The 12194-nt window shown below is 37.0% G+C and overlaps 1 protein-coding gene across 1 annotated transcript in view; it reads right to left on the bottom strand.

Moving 5' to 3' along the window:
* Positions 1–12194, bottom strand: part of IL1RAPL2 (interleukin 1 receptor accessory protein like 2) — a 1159060-nt gene that overhangs the window by 226371 nt on the left and 920495 nt on the right. The gene's annotated exons all lie outside the window — the stretch shown is intronic.

The following is a 12194-nucleotide window of genomic DNA, read 5'->3' as shown; positions in this document are numbered from 1 at the left end:
ACAACATGGAAGAATCTTGAAGATACTATGCTAAGTGAAATAAACTAGTCACAAAAGAATATATATTTTATGATTCAACTTATACAAGGTAACTAGAAGACCCAAATTCATAGACAGAAAGTGGAATGGCAGTTGCCAGAAGCTTGGGGCAGGGGGAAAGGGCGAGTTATTATTTGAAGGGTATGTAGTTTCAATTTAGGAAAACGAAAAAGTTCTGGAGATGGATGGTGGTGATGGTTGAACACAAATTTGAATGTTCTAAATGACCTGAACTGAACACTTAAACATGGTTAAAATTGTAATAGAATTGAAATGCACATTTAAGATTTGCACATTTCAAAATGGACAGTATTATATGGAAAAGAAAGAGTCTATGAGTTCAAGGTAACACTAACAAAAGAGGGGAGAACTCCTGTTTATGTAAGAATACCAGCTAGTTCATGCAGGAGTTAGAAGTCACCAGTTGGCAACCACCATTGTAATAATTGATTCAGAAAAGAATCATCAACAAAATGTTTTGTGGAACAGTGTATTCAGATTCTCTCAAGGTATCACCCAACAGATTATTTGCTAATTACAAAAGATAAAAGATACCTTTAAAGTATATTAATCTGTCAGACACTTCCTCAAGCAAATGATCAAACTCAGAATAACCAATACTGGAACAAAGATAAACCATGTACCTCTTTAAGTCAGGCACAGAGAAGAAAACAAGGATCACCCAAGTATATTCTAGTAAAAAGTTTATGAGATGAATCTAATCATGAGGAAACAATCATTCAAGTTCAAATCGAAGGTAATTTTGTATAGTAATTGACCTAGTTGTTTCAAAGCTGTCAATGCTATCAATGTAATGGTCAATTTAAATGCTGATCGATTTAAAATAAATTTAAAATTTAAAGGCTCGGTAACTGTTCTAGGTTAAAGGAGAAAGACATGATAAATAAATGCAATCCACAATCTTCAGTTGGATTCTGGATCAGAAAAGTACCATAAAGGACATTACTGTGACAATTGGGGAAATTTGAATATAGCATATGTATTAGATATTGTATCAATGTTAAATTTCCTTAATATGATCATTGTATTTACTAGATATGTAGGAGAAGATCCTTATTTTAGTGAGACACATGCTAAATTATTTAGGGGTGAAGTATCGTATCTGTAGCTAATTGTCAAACGGTTCTGAAAAAAACACACATACTTAAGCCTATATGTACACATGGAGATTGTAGAAGTGTGGAACAATGTTAACAACTGGTGAATCTAGATAAAAGGACATATGGAGGTTGATGGTAATTTTGTTTCAATTTTTCTGTAGGTTTGAAATTCTTCCAAATAAACAAAGTTCTGAAAAATACACCTCTTTTTTAAAAGACACTCTCTCTCCTTAAAGATATCTAATATGCTAGGGCTGAAGCTGCTATATTTGAGGGAAAAAAGGAATGGCTGGATGGCTGGATAGAGTCAGATGCCCTAAATTCTAGTCCAGGTTCTGTCATTGTCATTTCACTTGGATTTCCTTATGGGTCAAATAGGAGGTGATAATACCTCCTTGTCATGCCTACTTTATAGGGCTGTTGTGAGGATTTAATGAGATAACAGATGGGAAAGTACACTGACATGGGGAAAACTGCTATTCAAATTCAAAAGACTCATAGTTATTGTCATCTTAGAATATTTTTACATTGTCCACTAACCAAATTAACCTCAAGGAAGTGACAACTACTGATTTGCACATTTTGAATGTACACATTTACCCTTTGCTTTTGATATCCCTGTATCCTCGGCATGGGTATCCCCTGAAATTGATAGCCTTTGCAAGCTATCATTAGCACTGAATGAGACTACTGGAGTCCAAGAGGATTCTGCCACATGCCTGCTTTCTGGGCAGCAGTTCCACATATTTTCCATTTGAGTCAGTGGTAGGAGTTCTGGTTAAATCAAGTGTGACCAGAGAAGATGGCAGGGAAGAAGGGAGGTTGGTGGTACGAAAGAGGAAGGAAAGGTGGTAGGGTCATGAGGAGACTTCTTGATACATTTTAAGGGAGAGGACCAAAGTCCTGAAACTGTTATATGCCTGTATTTAACTCCCTGGGGTGTTCTGATTTTTCACTAGAACAACTATCTAGCAATGCTTACCAAATGGCCATGTGGTTAGCACTGAGAAGACTGTCCAAAAGTCAATGTCTCATTTATACTATTTTGAAATACCCAAGTTAGTTCTTTTTCAATAATCATTATATGAGGCAGGACTCATTTTTCACGTAATTATTGATTCAATAACCTTGGCAAACAAATTGTACCATGGCAAATATAAGGGAAACTTTTGATCAGAAAATAATAATATTCCCCAAACTATTTCATAAAGGAAAAAAACATATATTTCTCTTGTAGGCATTGGAAAGAAAACTATATTTATAATTTATGACCCATCATTGGCCATTATTAACTTGGTGGAGACCTTGATCAACATGGAGACATAAATAGAAGAGACCTAGAAGTACAGGTCCTTTCCATTGTATCAGCTTAGGAATAAAGGCTATTGATAAATCTCTAAATTATATCTAATGACGTTCATTTCTTCAATTCTTTTTTTATTATTTTGGTATCATTGATATACAAGCACATGAGCAACATTGTGCTTACTAGAGGCCCTCCATTATCAAGTCCCCACCATATACCCCATTACAGTCACTGTCCATCAGATAGTAAGATGCTATAAAGTCACTACTTGTCTTCTCTGTGCTATACTGCCTTCCCCGTGCCCTCCCCCCAGGTTATGTGTGCTAATCGTAATACCCCTTATTGCCCTTCTCCCTCCCTTCCCACCCACTCTCCTTAGTCCCTTTCCCTTTGGTAACTGTTAGTCCAATCTTGGATTCTGTGAGTCTGCTCAAGTTTTGTTCCTTCAATTTTTGCTGTGTTCTTATACTCCACAGATGAGTGAAATCATTTGGTACTTGTCTGTCTCTGCCTAGCTCTGAGCATAATACCCTCCAGCTCCATCCATATTGTTGCAAAGGGTAGGGTTTGTTTTCCTCTTATGGCTGAATAATACTCCATTGTGTATATGTACCACATCTTTTTTATCCATTTATCTACTGATGGTCACTTAGGTTGCTTCCATTTATTGACTATTGTAAATAGTGCTGTGATAAACATAGGGGTGCATATGTCTTTTTGAATCTGAAAAATTGTTTTCTTTGGGTACATTCCTAGGAGTGGAATTCCTGGGTCAAATGGTATTTCTACTTTTAGTTTTTTGAGGAACCTCCATACTGGTTTCCACAATGGTTGAACTAGTTTACATTGCCACCAGCAGGTTAGGAGGGTTCCCCTTTCTCCACATCACTGCCAGCATTTGTTGTTCTTAGTGTTTTCTAGGTTGGCCATCCTAACTGGTGTGAGGTGATATCTCATTGTGGTTTTAATTTGCATTTCCCTGATGATTAGTGAGGTGGAGCATCTTTTCATGTGCCTGTTGGCCATCTGAAGTTCTTCTTTGGAGAAGTGTCTGTTCAGATCCTCTGCCCATTTTTTAATAGGGTTATTTTGCTTTTTGGGTGTTGAGGCATGTGAGTTCTTTATATATTTTGGATGTTAACCCCTTGTTGGATATATTGTTTACAAATATATTCTCCCATACTGTAGGATTTCTTTTTGTTCTGCTGATGGTGTCCTTTGCTGTACACAAGCCTTTTAGCATGATGTAGTCCCATTTGTTCATTTTTTATTTTGTTTCCCTTGCCTGAGGAGATGCGTTGAGGAAAAAGTTGCTCATGTTTATATTTAAGAGACTTTTGACTATGTTCTCTTCAAAGAGTTTTATGGTTTCATGACTTACATTCATGTCTTTTATCCATTTTGAGTTTACTTTTGTGTATGGGATTAGACATTAATCCAGTTTCATTCTCTTGCATATAGCTGTCCAGTTTTGCCAACACCAATTGTTGAAGACACTGTCATTTCCCCATTATATATCCATGGCTCCTTTTTTGTATATTAATTGACCATATATTCTTGGGTTTCTATCTGGGCTCTCTATTCTCCTCCACTGGCCTATGGGTCTGTTCTTGTGCCAGTACCAAACTGTCCTGATTACTGTGGCTTTGTAGTAGGGTTTGAAGTCAGGGAGTGTAATCCCTGCCCCCTGCTTTATTCTTCCTTCTCAGGATTGCTTTGGCTATTTGGGATCTTTTGTGGTTTCATATGAATTTTAGAACTATTTGCTCTAGTTTGTTGAAGAATGCTGTTGGTATTCTGATAGGGATTGCACTGAATTTGTAGATTGCTTTAGGTAGCATGGCCATTTTGACAACATTAATTCTTCCATTTCTTCAATTCTTATAACTGACTCTAGAACTTGGTTTCCTGGATGTTGGTTTGATGATGTTTATCATATTCTCATTAATAGGATAAACAAGTTAGATTAAGAGGCAGCACATTTCAGTTGACCAGAGTTCAAGAGAGGTGGGCTCTCTTCCTGGCCTTTGTGATGTTAGGAAATTAAAATAAAAATGTTCTTAGCTTGCTCATCTATAAAATAGACCTATTAGTTCTTACACAATCTTAGAATTATGATAATCAAATTCAGTAATGCATTTAAGGTGACCCATACCATCAAATGTTAACATTACTACTTTGCACCAAACTTTGACATATGTGAAATACATGTCTCTTACCCAGAAAGCACTAAGTCAGAAAAAGAACCAACAACAGAGACAACTTAGTGTACTTTTCAACTAAGTCAACAGCTGAGATGTTAAATAGCACTCCTAAAATCTCCATTTAGCCAAGTTGTAAAGCTTAAAAGAAAGTTTAGAGCCTGGCAAAGAGCAACTGCCAAAATGCCAGAATCCCTTTTTCCTGGCAGCATTAATGGAGCTCATAATAGCAAAGAGTGACAATCGTCTTGTCAGTAACTGACAGCATGGGAATAAGAGCTGTACAGTGCTTGTCTAGGCATGATGGAACCCATACTATTTCTAAATGTGATGCTTTGTGCAAGATCAAATATTTGACCCAACATTTAATCTATAATATTTGAGAGAACACATCAAGGAAGAATGAATTAAGGGAAATGCTAATGAGTGATGTTGTTAAATAAGTAAGTGTTTTCCTTGTGGTGAAGCATTTTGAGGGGTCTGGTCTTCCCCATAGCATTATTTTGGTCTGAGTTCCCCCAGGGAATGATATGATTAAATCATGTACTTCTTAAATACAACAGGCAAAGTCTCAAATTGACAACACACTCAATATATCTTACAAAATAAAAGGAGGTTTCACATGTCTAGTATGCAGAGAATTATGAAATATTTTCCCAAATGATAGAAGAATTTTTAAAAGCCAGAAAGAAAGAGATAAATATATGTGTGAAAAGATGGGAGAACATTGGGACTAGTAGTTACTATGGCTTGTTTTAGAACCACTGCTGCTAAAGTTGACATAGTAACTATTTTAATTATTACTAACAATTCATTTCAACTGTGGGATTAAGATATCTCCAGGTATATACTGAAACTTCCACCCATGAATCTAAAAGTATCTAACAAAGATTAGCTGCAATAGTTCATGAGACGTCAGTGATTTTTGCCAGTGGGAAAAGAGAGTTATTAACTTGCCCACAGATACAGGGTGCCATGCCGATCAACCTGTATGAATTTACAGAGGGAGAGTAATTTAATTTCTTTCCATTTTTTCTCTCTTGATGACTTGGGGAAGGGTAGAAAAGATGGAACAAAACAGCAAGTAAGGGTTTTCTACCTTTTGTGCTCCAGAGGGAAAAACTGAGCAAATAAAATAGAACTGCATGAAGCAATTCTATGACTAGGAAATTCAGAAGGATGCAGTGAGGGTATATACCCATATTTGCGTCAGTCATTGATACACAGTAGTTGAAACCACTATCCCTGCCCATTAAGGAGTCTATCATATCTAAAAATGCACTAATTCATATTGTTAATTTTGTCAGGCGTTTTAATAACACTGGGCTTACAAAGGAAAATGTCATTTTTCAGGCATGCATGCTAATGTTTTTAGGGGTGAAATATGTAAATACCTTAAAGTAAATTCTGGAAAAATAGAAAGGTAGCCAATGTTAACAATTCTGAAATCTAGGTATTCGATACATGGATGTTCTTTATACTATTCTCTTTGCTTTTCTTCATGTCTTCAAACTTTTATAAGAAAGGGTTAAATTTTTTTACCAATGCAGATTAATGGAGAAAAATCAATTTAAATAATGAAAAGTCTGAATGACAACATTTGAAGCAGACATTCCTTTGATTCTTCATAGTAGCTGAAGTTAAGCTAGCTTTGCTTAATACTTTATTGATTATTTCACTGACTGATATATACCTTGTTTTAGAAAGGGTTTGCAGAGGTTCAAATGGTTTAACAAAGTCACATAACTTTAAAATAGTAGTAGGAATGTAAGAACGAATCACAACATGCAAGTCTTTACTCTTGTGCAAGGTGGGCCACACACCTTAAGCTGTTTTGTGGTAACACAAAGAGGGAAATACTCATACAATGTTTATATTGTACAGCATGAATATTCTTATAGTTAATACTTACTGGGCACTTACCATGTGTGTTAGGCATAGTTCTAAGCACTTTTTTGTGTATAAATTCTTTGATTCCTCATCATGGGGGTCAATTTATTCTCACTTTATAGGTGAGAAAACTGAAGCTCATTCAGGTTAAGTGACTTGCCAAAGTTCACACAGCCAAGAAGTGAGTTAGGATTTAACTGTAGCTAGTCCTAACTAGAAAGCACACATTTTAATCTCTAATTAATACTGTCTCTATTCCAGGTAAGTACAATTTTTCCTAATAATGAGACAAGAGAGAAACATATATTCTATAGGTTTTTGTAGAGCAAATGAAAAATTAGCCTCAAAAAAATCTTTACTGTAAATACAATGACAATTTTTGTAGGACTTGTCATGATGACTTCTAATTATCTTACTTAGTATTTGTAGCAACTGAGTGCTTAGATTGTTGAAAATGATGTGTTTTAAGTGGGTTGCACATACCTCCTTCCATCTGCTAACACTGTTAATCTGCCAAAAATAATTGCACCCCCACTTTTCTCAGAGATTTCCTCACAAATTCTGAACTATTGGAGCCTGAATCTCTGACATGTCAAAAGTGGAGATGCTTATGTATACTTAATTTATACTTAATCTGGATAGGATCATGTATAACAGTGTTTAAATGTTGTGATAGATTAAATAACGAAGTCAAACAGTAGGAACTGATTGCTGAGTAGGTTGACTGAATTTTAATTCAGTTATACTAGCATATTATGAAATTGGTCTTGAACAAATCAGCCAAGTACCCCACCACTTGCCTACCTCTATCTTCTTTCCTCTACTTATTTCCTATTCATCCTCTACAGCGGGACTTTAAGCCTGGAGCTTCTATCTAGGGGATATCTCAATGATTACTGTATAATAAAAGTGATAAGACATGGATATTTTCTTAAAATCTAGGAATGTATGTATTATGTAAGGTGCAAAATTGAGATGAGCTGTCATTAAATTATATTACAGCACTTCAAAGTCTGGGTTCATTCATTTCAGAAAACACTAGTCATTCATATATTGAATTAGGAAGAAGGCAGGGGAAACAGGTGGCCTATTACTAGATCCACTAAACAAGAGATTTATGCATTACATATTCATCTTGAGACAATTAGTTTGATCTTTTTTTTTCTTTTATGGCTTCATTGAAAACTCCGGGCAATAAAGCAATTATAAAGTAAGTACCCTAGCATTTATCTATGATATCACAGGCAATGGACTTCCCACGCATTAGACATAAAGTCAACCCCTATCCAATTTTCCTCTGAGAATTTCAGTACTTGCAAGGTAAATTTACTGTTCTGAAAGATATGTACATACCAGAGGTCTGGTGTATGAATGGCAAATAAGATGGGTGAGAATTTGTTTTGATTACCAAATCGTTGTTTTTAAACAACAAACTCTAATTATTAACTACCAAATTTTTATCATTCAAAAACAGAGTTGCTAACATGGACTAGAATACTTTCTATACACTAGGCTCTTTGTAAAATACACTATAAGTGTTAATTTCACCTAATGCTTATAATCCCCCAAATCGTAAACATTATCTCTACTGTATAGGCACCAATGGCCAGATCAAGGACATGATTGAGTTTTAAGTGGAATTTAGTAGATATCCAAGTAGGGAGGTGATTGATAGGATAAAAATAAGTTTCAGGGACCTAGTCATTGGGAACCATTGGAGTACTGAGGTATTAAACAGTAAATTGATTACTGGGAAAATGTTGAGATATCAAGGGCAGCATAGGACCGGCAAATGAATGAACTAGATCAGTGGTTCTTAAACTTGGATTTACATTAGATCTACCTACCAAACTTTTAAAAAATCCTGATATCCAGACCATACCCAAGACAAACTACATCATGATATATGCCAGTGAGATCAAGACATAAATACTTTTTGACTATACTTCCCCTATTGACTATAATATCCAAACAAGATTTAGGACCACTTAACTAGGTACCAAGTCATGGAGTGACTAAAACTCTTTAGAACTATTTTTGTTCCCCCAGGTAGACAAATAAAGTATCCCAGAAGCTGGAGTGGAATTAAATCTATAGTACATGTAAGTAATTGTTGGTCTCAACACTGAATGTTAGAATAGTGTACAGAGGTAAGCATGTCATGTTATTTGTTTCTAAATAATGCCAAATGTCCAGATGGCTCCAGATTTGATTGATGCATGGTTCTGAATATGCAGATACTTGACATCATGTATCACATTCATCTCTGTGACTAAATAAAATCTAACTTTTTACCTTATGTGTTGATACATAAAAGAACTAACTCATATAGTCATGAGACTTATCATTATGACTCAGATATCTATATGTCAAATCATCTCTTTCAACCAAATAATTCCATATAGCAAAAGCTTGATAACACTACCTACAAGCCTGCTATAGTCACAAAATAAAGTTCCAACTCTTGAAACCCAAGGTTTTAAAACTAATTGATGGCTCACTATGCACTGAATTGCCTCATTTAATATATATTAGAGGTGTATGATATTAGTGATGTATCATAATAGCCAAATCAAGAGTTATCAAGAGGAAAACCTGAGAAAATAAATGTGAAAGTGATAGTCAACAGTGAATATTAGAAAATGTTAAAAATTGGTGTTGGCAAAACTGGACAGCTATATGCAAGAGAATGAAACTGGATTATTGTCTAACCCCATACACAAAAGTAAACTTGAAATGGATCAAAGACCTGAATGTAAGTCATGAAACAATAAAATTCTTAGAAGAAAACAGGCAAAAATCTCTTGAATATAAACACGAGCATGTGTGGGAATAGCACACTTTTTAGTTTTGCATTAGAAAATGAATGAATGCGGTAGTGAGAATTAATGTTTGCTGAGATTTTGAGGGGTCTTAAGTAAAAGCCATGATGACTTTGACTGTATTTGAACTAGAGGTACTAGCAGGACCACCAGGCTGAAACATCTAGTAGGGAGCTGCATAGATGAAATTGGAATTAGAGAGAAAATTCACCACTTCATTTATAGTATTAGACCTGGTTGTTATTTAGTTTCTTGAAAGAATGTTCTATGAACATTTCATCTTGATTATCTACCCCATCCGCAGCACTTAGGGCAGTACCTTTGAGTCAATAAAGGAATAAATGATGCCTACTAAATTACTGTCAATATTGCCTTTCAAAACATTCCTAATCTTTGATTTCTATGTGCTTAAACAACATATTTCCTGTGTTTAGTGGATATAATGCTACTCTGAAAATGTGGAGCCCAAGTGCAAGTGTTCTACTAACACCATCATAACTAGTCCTGCTTTACCTACTCTATGCTGGGATTCCTGTTCAACCCCCTAATCTGGGTCAGTTGCTCCTCTTCTGAAATATTTGAGGATTCTATGCACATCTGTATCATACCATTACTCACTATGCACTCTACTTATCTACTTGTCTGTGTCTTCTATTCAGCTGTGAGATTCTTCCTGAAAAGTACTACGCATCTTATTTCTGTATTCCAAAGCATGTGCCTTGGACACAAGTAGAAATTAAAATTATCATCCAGTGAATTTCAGAATGATTGTTCTGTTTTAAATATCACTACTCACTTTAACATTTACTGCATTTATTATTTTAAATATCACTACTGTTTTAAATGTTTTATTTATTTTTATTGGAATATAGTTTATATATATTACATTGATTTCAGATGTACAACATAGTGACTTGGTGATTATACATATTACTAAATGCTCACTGCAATGTAATTACATCCTGTTACCATACTAAGCATATCATGTAACCATAATAGTGTTTGTTAAATTCTCTATGCTATACTTCATTTCTGTGACTAATTTATTTTCTCATATGAAGGTTGTACCTCTTATTCTCCTCACCTATTTCAGCCATTCCAGCACCCCCTCCCTATGGTAAGCAACAGTCTGTTTTCAGTATTTACGGGTCTATTTTATTTTTTCTTCTCTTTTCTTTAATTAAGATTCTACATATAAGTGAAATCATATGGTATTTGTCTTTCTCTGTCTTACTTATTTTGCTTAGCATGATACCCCCAGGTCCATTCACATTGTCACAAATGGCAAGATTTCCTTTTTTTATGGCTGAGTGATATTTCATTGTATATATGTATGACATCATCTTTATCCATTCACTACACAGGTGTGGGCAATGTATCATTATTCACTTTATATAAAGAGTTTTGCCCAGTGCTCTGGGTGACACGGTGGCAAGGCTGCAAGGCTGCAGGATAGCAGGAGCAAGAGCATAGGCTGGAGTGGTGGAGAGGCACAGCCACTCTCTGGGCCTCTGTGGGGAAGTTGGGGTTCCTATGGCCAGGATCCTCACTGAGCTTAAACCACCTGATGATGTAACTGGCCTGTTGCTAGGCTACTGCTTCCACACCTTTAGGCAATAAGCCATTATTGTGCTATATAGAGAGCTCGGCCCAGTGCTCTGAGCAGAGGCAGAGATGCTAGTGGTCAACCTACTGCAGGAGAACAAGCAGGGTAATAAACCCTTTCACCCCAAAGAACGTTTTGCTGTCAATTTCTTTGGTCACATTGAATCCATAGCAAACTTGCCCGGGGCTGAAACCCATTGGCAAGACATTCTCTTTGCTCACACAGCTGTCCTCTGGGTCTCTCTAGCCTTTCTACATGCACAGTGGTCCTCGGGGCTGCCACCACTCCAGCCTCTGCTCTGCTCTCCTGCAGCCTTGCAGCCATGCCACAGTGTTGCCCAGAGCACTGGGCAGAGCTCATTAGAGTCAATAACAATGTACTGCCCACACATGTTGTCTTGCCAATGGGTTTCAGCCCCAGGCAAGTTCACTATGGATTCAATGTGACCAAAAAAAGACAGCAAAATGTTCTTGGGGTGAAAGGGTTATACCCAACTTTATTTCCAGATGGCATGTCAGTCACTAGAATCCCATTCACTTAGAGCAAGTCTGCATGCAGCAAGCTGGTCTCTGCCTCTGGGCCCCTCTGTCTGCACAGCCGTCCTCTGGGCCTCTCTGCACAGTCATCCAGCAGAGCCGTCCTCTGGGCCTCTCTGCCTGCACAGCCTTCCCACACAGCCATCCTCTGGGCCTCTCTGCGCCGTCCCACATAGCTGTCCTCTGGGCCTCTCTGCACAGTTGTCCCACACAGCCACCCTCTGGGCTTCTGTCCTTGGTGCTGCCACCAATCCAGCCTCTGCTCTCCTGCAGCCTTGCAGCCATGCTACCGTATTGTGCCCAGAGCACCGGGCGGAGCTCTTTATATGGAGTCAACAGCCATGTATTGCCCACAGGTGTGCAATGAGCTAGTCAACCAGGGCCAGGTGAGAATCCTGGCTACAGGAACTCTCATTTTATCCACACATGTGTAGTGAGCTAGTCAAGCAGGGCCAGGTGAAAATCCTAGCCACAGGAACCTTCAGTTTATCCACACTAACACACAAATGAAAAAGGTCAACTAAACAATTTTCAAACAGGTGCTTTCCCTGTCCCCTAAAAGTCTTTCATTACATCTAGGTGTTTTGACATCCTGGATACCCAACACCTGGATGATTCCTGACTTCTACAGATGTCAAGCCATCTTGTAATTATGGGCTAATCTTCCCTGTGT

The sequence above is a fragment of the Manis javanica genome, chromosome X (assembly GCF_040802235.1).
Source record: "Manis javanica isolate MJ-LG chromosome X, MJ_LKY, whole genome shotgun sequence".
Classification (NCBI taxonomy): Eukaryota; Metazoa; Chordata; class Mammalia; order Pholidota; family Manidae; genus Manis; species Manis javanica.
This window is presented reverse-complemented; position numbering and strand designations above follow the sequence as displayed.